Below are 10,780 nucleotides of genomic sequence, written 5' to 3' on the forward strand. Positions count from 1 at the left end.
TAATTCCACTCAGACGAGCTTCACCATTGATTTTTTTTCTTATTTTGATCACGCTCACCGTACCAATTTGATATGCGATATCTTATGTAATAGTATTCCGTTGACTAAGATGATCTTTTTGGTGTCTGAGATAAGACATAAATATAGTTAGGGTGAGGCCAATGACATGCGACCCCACTCTGATGCCTAAGTTAGCAAAGTGTAGATAGAGTATTGAGCAATTAAGTGTAATTGTAGAGAATATGGGTATGTACTTTGATTGAGGGATGTTGATGCGTGCCTTCTAGTAGTGTTCTTTTTAACGACGAAATGTATATTACGATGATTGCGCTATGACTATGGATGTGGTCTTTCTAAGTGCTTTGTATCTACTAGATGTCACTACTTAGGGGCAAGTGTACCCCGCCGTATCAAGTAATAATCCGGTTAAGACCGGTATCGAATCCACGGGATTTATAACTGCAAGTATTAAACGACTCAGTTTTATACGTTATTTAAGCGGTGAATACTTTGAGGTTTGTGTGGGACACAACTACAAACTACTCCTAACTACGTGTGAGGCGAATTTATATAACGAAACTCTATGAAGTGATATGAATGCGATAAGTTATAACTATGACAAATAACGACTCCTAATACATATATGGTTAATGTTTTGCTCTTGCAAAGACGACTACGTGTAGTTCGACCGACCCGTGAAGTACTTAGACTACGTGGTTCCTAGTCAAGGCGTGTCTAATGCTTGGGACCAGAAATTAGGGCCCGTAAGTTTCGTGGCTTGTCAATTCCTACGGTTTCCGGAGCGTCACTTCCGGTAAAGCAACACCTATATGAATCCCTAAAGATAGCCCGAATGGCGTCGGAAATCGTGTTCCCCTACACAATAGTCAATTACGAGTATCAAAACAAGCAACAAACACCAACACATATATAGAAAAAGAGGCTATGAATCATAAATTATAAATATGGAAAGTGTAAATATGGATTACAAACAAGCCTAGTACATAGGATGAGATCAAGCTAATTAGCAAGTGTAAAGGGAAGAATCCACCCTCGGAACTAGCTAACCGGACTCAAAAGCCGTCTCTAAGGACTTGAATGGTGGAGCTCTCGAGCTTGGTGTGCGGAGATGGAGCGGGACTTTGATGAAATGCCGGGAGCAACGGGCAAGCTCTCGAGATGGAAGAGTTTAGTTACACAAAGCCTAAAAACAAATCTAAACTACAACAATCAAAACAAGTATAGTTTGCTCTCTCTAATAGTGTATGTGTGTGTATCAAGAGCTGCCTATTTATACATATCAAGCCAGGGCAAAATTGTAACTTTGCAAGGTACAAGTATGGAGCAACATTATTTGTGCAGATATCCCATAATACGCCCCGTGTATGGTGGAGTACGCCCCGCGTGTATGCCCATTCCGTCGGAAATCTTCTGCATGTGGACCAATTTCGGATCTTGATGTCTCAAACACGCCCCGCGTAGGATGGACTGCGCCCTGCGTGTTTGAGTTTCTGACTTTTTATTGCTTGATTGGGTTCTTTTACACCGTGCGTAGCTTGAGGCACGCCCTGCGTAAATGAGTTTCTGAGCGTGTAAGGTGGTATGCCCCACGTATGGATCGTTGACTCAGGGAGACCATGCAGTCTGACTTTTCAGGATTAGGCAATTATTTCTGACATGTGTTATACGCCTCGCGTAAGTTGGCGTACGCCTCGCGTATGCTGACTAGATTCCGCGTGGTGTTTGTGGATAGGGCAATCATTTCTGACTTTATGTTTCACGCCCCGCGTATGGGATGATGCGCCTCGCGTATTTGAGTGGATTTTCACTCATTGCTCGTACCTGAAATACAAATCTCGGGGCCGAGTTAGCTTGATGTTTTTATTTCCTAAATTACTCAAAAATAAGGGGAATTAACTGAAAGCATGAAATTTATCTTTATTCCGTTATTTTATTAAAACACTCTATTTTTGTAATTAAACTTATTTGTTTCTTCTAAAATTAACCCGTAAATCATGCTAAAAGATAGGGGAAAAATACCCCTATCAAACCTCCTCGGACTTTAAAGTTTTACTTGTCCTCAAGTAAAAGAAATCGAAAGACAAGGGATTGAGATTATTAAGAAACAAACCAACGGTTGGTTTTACCAAGAGCGTGATTTCAAAGTTAAAGTCTTATGCAAAGTTTTCGGTAAACACCTACGCAAACAATCGAGTGAACAAAACTTATTTGAAACCTCCATGATCAAAATTAATAGCCAATATTAACGGGGGTTGATTATCTTTTGAGAACCCGATAGTACCTCACTAAGGGATTTCACTCTTACGGTCAAACTTTGGTGGGTCGGTGTTTTAGCACTCTTCTTTGCACTTACCCGAGATCACTTTGAGTTTGCATTTTAATCCGGGTTTTTCCTCCTATGTTATGGTTTTAGACAATATTAAAAATGAACCCGGAGGGGGGTTGTAATGTGGGTGGCTTTTTAGTGGTTAATTTTTGGAAACTCGAGTTTAAATACCACATTTTGGTGATCGCACCGTATTTTTATTTTGGCCTTAGCGAGTTCATAAGATATACTCGAAATTGTTCGGGTGGAGCTTGAGAATGCCTTTTGCTCTTTATTGTATTTTTCTTTTCTTTTTGTTTTGAGAGCGGCACAAAAACGATTTCGAGGGTTTAAGGTGTTTACTTATCAAGGCTTTGGCTCATTTCGTGTGCGACTTGATTTTTACTGGTATTTAATCAAGACAAAAATGGTTAAATGTTAAAAAGGGTATTAAAAACAAAGACGTTGGTTAATATGCTCAAAGGGGGTTTCCTAGAGGTTAATGAAAACGAGAAAAATAAGTTAAGAAAAGAATTAGACTAAGTGAGTTCGTTTCATCATCTATTGCCATTTTAACCAAAATAAGTGTACTAATCCCGGCATTAGGTGCAAACTCTATGAGTCGAGTGAAGTCAAAGCTCTCGAAAATTGTGAAAGAAATAGAGTTCTCGTACGAACTCTTTTAGGCTCAAAAATATCTCACAAAAGATTCGGGTTTAAATTGTGTACTATCGAATCTTCGCTAAATTTTCAAACATCCCGTTTTTATTGCCTTTTTAAATTTCATTATGGAGATGACTTATGGGTTAGGACTCAATGCTTTTGTTTGGTACGAACCTAGGCTTTGCATAAATTCTATAACTTCAAAATTAAGACTAAAATTTCTTACTAAAACCGATCCTTTGTGTTCCAACGGTATTTACATTTAAGGACAAACAACGGAACATTTAAATAATTTCCGAGGGAGGTTAGTGTGTCGGAAAAAATTTTAGGGATCAATAAATTTGTTTAATTATTGTGTTGGTTATTCGATTTTTATTTTTCTTTTTGTTAGTGCAAAACAAACTGAAGGTGCGGGGTTGCATGGCCCTCCGCGTTATTAAAAGGACGTCTATTCCAAGGACGTCGCAAAAGAAAAGAAAACAAAAACAAAAAGAAAGATAGAATTTAAATTGAAAGATAGAGGGTTATCTACCCTATCCCTCCTCACACTTAAAAACGCAATAAGTTCCAACATTGCGAAATAAATTTGAAGCACAAGGTGTAAAGAAAAAAGAGTAAGGTAGAGAAAACTCCCTCAAACATCTTCCGATGGTGGTGGATATGGCATGCTCCGCTCCCGAAAGTAATGACTTGTGAAGTATTCGGGGTATCAATTCTCGAACTCGGTTGACATTTATTTAAAATATAAAATTGAAATTTTAAGTTGGGTGTAAGATTATTAATGTAAATATTTTTATTAATTTATTAATTTATTTATTGTTTGATTTTTTTTATTATACATATATATATATAATTTTTTTTATTAAAATAAAATTAGAGAAGAAAGAAAAAAAATAAAAAAAATAAAATAAAATTTCAACTCGTTGCGGCCAGCGGGCGTCGCTCAGCGGAGGTGCCCAGCGCTGCACGCCCCGCGGGCCCGAGCCTCTAGCACTGCCGCAGCAACGCACGCGAGGCGTGGGTGCGGTAGCAAATTTTTTTTTTTTTTTAAAATCAACATATATATTATATATATTCCAAAAATAAAAAGTAAAATAAAATAACATAATTTTTTTCAATTTTTTTTTGTTTTATTTTTGCCAACGTCAATACTTACAATTCCCTTCCAAATCGTCCCACCGAATTGACACAAAATTACACGAACACCTAATAAAATGTAAGAAAAAAAAAGAATAACTAATCACACGATAATAACTTAAATGTAAAAACTCAAAAGGTAAATTAAAGACATAAAATTAAACTTTATTCGAGCTTGGGTTGCCTTCCAAGAAGCGTTACTTTATAGTCGGTGAGCTCGACTTAGAATTTCCTCCTAGGTGTATGCTTTCATACGCGTTAGAAATGCAAATTCTTGAATAAACAATCCGTACCTACAAAACGGATTGTTAGCTTCAAAAATATTTAACAAAAACCAAAAACTATATTTACAGAAATTATTGAAGAGTTTAGTTTGCTCCATTTTTGACTCCTTTGGTAGTTCAAAAAGAGCGAAATATTCCGAGGTAGAAGGAACCTCCAACTCTTCTAACTTTGGATTTATTTCCATGGGTCCGCACATAACCGGCTCATCGATGTCTGTTTCCTCGCAACTGAGACAACCTTTATTATTTGGAGAATCTTCTTGAGAAAACTCAATTAACTCGAGCTTTCCATTTTGACCAACCGGATTGGTATCTCGAATTGATTCGTCCGCGGCTGAATCAAGAGGAGACTTCAATCTGGCAAGTAGATTTCCCAAATCCCTACAATATGCCTCAGTGTTAGATAATCTTTCATGAATGTCTTTAAGCATAGAGATTACCACATCGAATTGTGAGGTTGATGGTTGGTGCGAACATTCGTCATCCATGAGGTCGTCCCACAGACGACGACTATGAGGCATCATACCATGAAACAAATCATTAGTAACAACACGAAACAAAATAAATTATTCACACAAAAAAGAAAGTAATATTTACAAATGCTTAAACTAACAATAAAACGTTTTTGTCTAATATTGCAAGAAATTATAAATCCCCGGCAACGGCGCCAAAAACTTGATGCGTGCCTTCTAGTAGTGTTCTTTTTAACGACGAAATGTATATTACGATGATTGCGCTATGACTATGGATGTGGTCTTTCTAAGTGCTTTGTATCTACTAGATGTCACTACTTAGGGGCAAGTGTACCCCGTCGTATCAAGTAATAATCCGGTTAAGACCGGGTATCGAATCCATGGGATTTATAACTGCAAGTATTAAACGACTCGGTTTTATACGTTATTTAAGCGGTGAATACTTTGAGGTTGGTGTGGGACACAACTACAAACTACTCCTAACTACGTGTGAGGCGAATTTATATAACGAAACTCTACGAAGTGATATGAATGCGATAAGTTATAACTATGACAAATAACGACTCCTAATACATATATGGTTAATGTTTTGCTCTTGCAAAGACGACTACGTGTAGTTCGACCGACCCGTGAAGTACTTAGACTACGTGGTTCCTAGTCAAGGCATGTCTAATGCTTGGGACCAAAAATTAGGGCCCGTAAGTTCCGTGGCTTGTCAATTCCTACGGTTTCCAGATCGTCACTTCTGGTAAGGCAACACCTATATGAATCCCTAAAGATAGCCCGAATGGTGTCGGAAATCACGTTCCCCTACACAATAGTCAATTATGAGTATCAAAACAAGCAAGAAACACCAACACATATATAGAAAAAGAGGCTATGAATCATAAATTATAAATATGGAAAGTGTAAATATGGATTACAAACAAGCCTAATACATAGGATGAGATCAAGCTAATTAGCAAGTGTAAAGGGAAGAATCCACCCTCGGAACTAGCTAACCGGACTCAAAAGCCGTCTGTAAGGACTTGAATGGTGGAGCTCTCAAGCTTGATGTGCGGAGATGGAGCGGGACTTTGATGAAATGCCGGGAGCAACGGACAAGCTCTCGAGATGGAAGAGTTTAGTTACACAAAGCCTAAAAACAAATCTAAACTACAACAATCAAAACAAGTATAGTTTGCTCTCTCTAATAGTGTCTGTGTGTGTATCAAGAGCTGCCTATTTATACATATCAAGCCATGGCAAAATTGTAACTTTGCAAGGTACAAGTATGGAGCAACATTATTTGTGCAGAAATCCCATAATACGCCCCGCGTATGGTGGAGTACTGATGCGCCTCACGGCGTTCGTACCGTGAGACTCACTAAGGGATAAGTGTACCCCGTCGTTATCAAGTAATAAATTTTTTGGTTAAGTCCAGGTTATCGTCCACATGATTTATTTCTACAAGTATCGAGTTACTTGGTTTCAGGTGTTATCTAGGCTTTAGGGGGTTTTGAGTTGGTTTTTCTAAGTTAATCTACTCCTAGGTTGAATTATACTATTCCTAGCTAAGTTATCTGATTCTAACTAAGTTATTCTACGTCTAATTAAGTTACTCTACCCCTAATTAAGTTAAACTACTCCTAAGTGATCTTTTACCAATGCAATTATCCGAAGGAACATGAAGGGATACGATGATAATGAAAATAGATTGTTTAAGCAATTGAATTAAAACCTAAGTCACTTGTGTCCGAGGCGATTAACCCGACATATCCTCCTAAAGTCGCTAGTTCGTGATTCCCTTGTAAGGCCGAAACTAGCTCTAAGGCTCAGCAATTTGGGCTTAATCTTCTATAGGGTCGTCAATCCTATAGGCACTGACTAGGTCAGATTCAGCTCGCAATATGTGCCAACTTGATTTTGGGATTATCGAATGAGTTAAACCAATCAGACAAAGCGTAAGACAAAGATTAAAGCATTAAAACAATTGAATGAACAAGAACTATAATATATATCAAAGATGAAAGTATTGTCACGAAGTTACAATGAGCCTAGGATTCATAACATGTATCAGAGGCTAGACAGAATATAAAAGAAGAAAAATCCCTTTCAGGGAACATGTCTACCAATGCAGGCGTCTTCCTAGGACTTAAGGATGGAGCTTGAGCAATACTCGGTGAACGGAGTTTCGGAGGTGTCTTCAATGGAGGTTTGAAGGATATGGAGGAGGTGGAGAGGATTTATCAAGATGAAAAGCTAAGAAAATTACAAAGATAAAAGATATCTAATTTACATTGGAAAAATCCTATTTATAGACGCGGCTCGGGCCCTTTTCTTGACCTATTTTCGTGTCCTTATGCAGGTAGGAAGTCGTGGGGTCCATCGTGGGGGCGGAATTGATCTTTTTGACCAATTCCCGCAGGTTTGCTCGCCGAGCAGGCGTTGCTCGTCGCGAGCAGGCATTGCCTGCTCGGCGAGCAGCCCTCTGCCAGCCTGCTCGGCGAGCAGGCACAGCCTGCTCGGCGAGCTGTCTTGCCCGATACGCCTCCGCGTGTTTGCCGAACGCCAATCAACGTGTTCTTCGCCCGAATTTATCCCTGCGCATGCAAAAAACTCCAGATAAGATTAGTCCAAAGGTTAAATTGACCCGCCAATCGCTTATTTGAGCAAACGCTTCGTTTGGTGCGACTTTTGACGGATCAATTAGCTTCAAAAGATAACGGAATTATTATATGCATGCCAATTTGGCCGTATTTGCCTAAATTGATCACAAAATGAGCCTAAACAGCGAAAAGTAAATAAAATATTTCCAATTTCTAACTAACTCATACAAAAGCATTTAAATGCGAGAATTGCTCGCTTATTAACTAAATAACACTAAAACCCGTCCTAAAACCGTACCCAAAGATAGGGGTTTTTGACCCCTATCAAAACTCCTCGCACTTAAAACTTTACTTGTCCCCAAGTAAATTAGAAAACTAAACCCGTAATCACAAACAAGCTAGAAAACCTCCCGGTTTGACTAGGAGTTTGACATAATTTCGAGCATCTGTAATCACATGCATTCGGAAATACAAAGTAGAGACACGATATCTAAAAGCCGCATTTCAATTATTATAGGTCATATGTTTTAAGCAAAAGGACACATGTTCAATTAAACAATCTTGAGGGGATCGCCAAGTAAAGCACCCACTACAAGAAAATTACGATTTACTGACGGAAATTTCTATCAGTAAACACCTAATTTCCGTCAGTAAAGAGCTTTCCTGACGGAACCCTGACGGAATGAAATCCGTGCAATACATGCGTGGGTAATGACTTCTGACGGAATATTGACGGAATATGTGCTGACGGAACATTGACGGAAATTTTCCGTCAACAAAATTCTGACGTTTTCTCTGACGTTTGAACCGTCAAAATCTTGTGACGTTTCCATTGACGTTAAAACCGTCAAAATTGTTGCCGTTATATATTAGACGGTGATATTTTCGTCAGGATACGTATTTCTGACGATAATTTCCGTCAGTAAATTTAAAATCAATTTTTTAAAACTAAATAATAATATAGTAGCATTCATTTTATAATTATAATTCATAAACTAAAAAATGAATATTATTTGTTAAATACCAACATTTGGATTGAAGGGAGCTAATTGTATCTGCAAAGACTACTTCTAAATTCCAAACAACATTATAAATTCCAAACATGTTACTTATAGTTAAGGGTCTAGTTAATTCTAAATACAAAAAATACCAAAATGAACACAAATACGTAAATATGAACATCTATGTTTTTTCCAAGTAAATTAGTTCAGTTAGCAAGAGCCTTAACACAAGTTAACATTATAATTCAATATAAAATATCAAAAAGTATAGGCACAAGTTCATTTCTTATGAAAAAAACTCTCTTGCACCCCATGTCAATTACAGGATTATCTCTTATAATATACAATCTATTAAGATGACGAGCTCCTTCATTTTCATGATCCACATGATTGCTAACATGAGAAAGATGAATCAAGTTTCTTTAGGACAGTTTCCACATTCTTGAACACTAATGGATTTGGCTTCCCAAAAGATCTGCAATGCATACATCAGCAAAGTTTAAAATGTCACCACTAATTTTGAATGTGGTAAAGCACTTAATAGTATAGTTGCTGCTGTAAAAGAAATGCAATTCATTGAACAAGACATTCAAAGGAGCCAAATCTTCCTAATAGAACTCCCATATAACACTCAGCATACCTGAATTATGGAGCGAACAATATCATCCTATTTATTATATGGTCCCCTGCTATTCTTTGTTCCAATAAATAAACACATACATGACACAACATTGTTTCCATCTATTGTCTTTAGGAAAGGCAATTAAGTACTTGTGAAACACAAGGCTAAGCATTGGAAAAATGACGATCAAAATTAAGACAAAAAACCCAATACCATCCATAGTTCAGATCTACAACATGGCCCAAGGAGAAAAGTCAACATATGATATTTAGCTCCAACAAAACCTTAATTCGAAAAAAAAGAATTGCTCAAAAGCTTATTTCGGGAAAAAGGAAAGAAACAACTAACTGCGTAATAGAGAGCAATAATTACCATCATTGTTATGGTTGAGCAAGCCTCCCCTTCTTCAAGCTCAAAGTCGTCCATCTCTCTCCCACCGCCAAAACCTAAAGCTGGATCCTTTCTCGCATATCTCCTCCTCAAAGAAATCACGAAACAAAAAATAATAATAGCCACATCAGCAACTTCCATTAAAATAGCTTGTAAAATAGGTGTTACAGCAACTTCCATTAAAATAGCTTGTAAAATAGGTGGTAGAATGAACCCAAAAAAAGGAGAAATGCTTATCTTCTCATCTCCTACATCATTTCCTCCCTGGTTTCCCACTTCTAAAAAACGCTTCCCTTATTCATGTCATGCTAAAGGGCTGTCGCGATAACAGTAGCATTAAACCTTGCATTCGATCAAATCCCCCAAATCCCAATCTCATCAATGCCAGCCCTGGACACCTCTGTTCTGGTAATTTTAGGTGTTAGAATGAATCTAGGAAAATCAATTTCATAGAAGGACCAAAAGAGTAGGTGGAATGGAGCCTTTCCATTGACCATAATCCATATTGAAAGAATTCATTAGAGCACAAATGATGAATATTTGAAAGTATGGTTTCAAAATAAAATTGAAATAAGACAGGAATGAATCCTTACCCAACAAAAAAAACTGCATATCCACTCATGTGAGAAATCTGCATTTTTGTGTCATTGTTCTGCATAATGACTTCCATAAATGAAAATTCTTTAATATTATAAGAAGTCCCAAATTCATGAGAAAAATGCAGTGCTACTTCAAACAAGATATAAGCCAACCTGATGAATCTTGCCTGGCTCATTGAAATACTGTGCAGGGATAGTCGGAGAAAGCGACTCCACAAGGAGATGGATTTCGAGATGAACCCTCTTCAGACGGAGATGAAACGACGCTATGGAGGCGACTCCTCTTGAAATGGAGATGAAACGACGCTGCGGAGGCGACCAACAATTCAGAACAATGGAGAAAAAGGAGAGATCGGTCGAAAACTTAGGACACGCTGTTGCCGGCGTTTCAACTGGACGAAGAAGAAGAAGAGAAGGCGGCTAGGGTTGAGACAATACGTTTTCTCTTCTATGAAGAAAAAAGAGAGAATGCTGTGAACTAAAAGATGGAAAAGTTATTATATATATGGTTTATTTAAGGTTAGACATGGGCTTTGATTAGTTAATGGGTTGCCTATTGAATCAGGCCCAATCCAAACTTACATACATAGTCCATTTATTTATTTCTTTTTAATTTTCTTTACATGGTCTAATAATAATAATAATAATAATATGATAAAATAATAATTCAAATAATTTTTTATCTTAAAATTAAAAT

General features: G+C 37.5%; 1 long non-coding RNA gene across 2 annotated transcripts; it reads right to left on the reverse strand.

Moving 5' to 3' along the window:
* Window positions 1-8,694: 8,694 nt before the first annotated feature.
* Window positions 8,695-10,550, reverse strand: LOC136225608 (uncharacterized). Of its 2 annotated transcripts, none has more exons than XR_010687185.1 (4): window positions 10,237-10,550; window positions 10,078-10,136; window positions 9,467-9,884; window positions 8,695-8,947 (listed from the first exon to the last, which is right to left on the reverse strand). It is a non-coding gene; the product is annotated as an uncharacterized lncRNA (long non-coding RNA). The 2 variants fall into 2 exon arrangements; XR_010687184.1 differs by having other exon boundaries at window positions 10,078-10,147.
* Window positions 10,551-10,780: the final 230 nt, after the last annotated feature.

The sequence above is a fragment of the Euphorbia lathyris genome, chromosome 4, assembly GCF_963576675.1.
Source record: "Euphorbia lathyris chromosome 4, ddEupLath1.1, whole genome shotgun sequence".
Taxonomy (NCBI): Eukaryota; Viridiplantae; Streptophyta; class Magnoliopsida; order Malpighiales; family Euphorbiaceae; genus Euphorbia; species Euphorbia lathyris.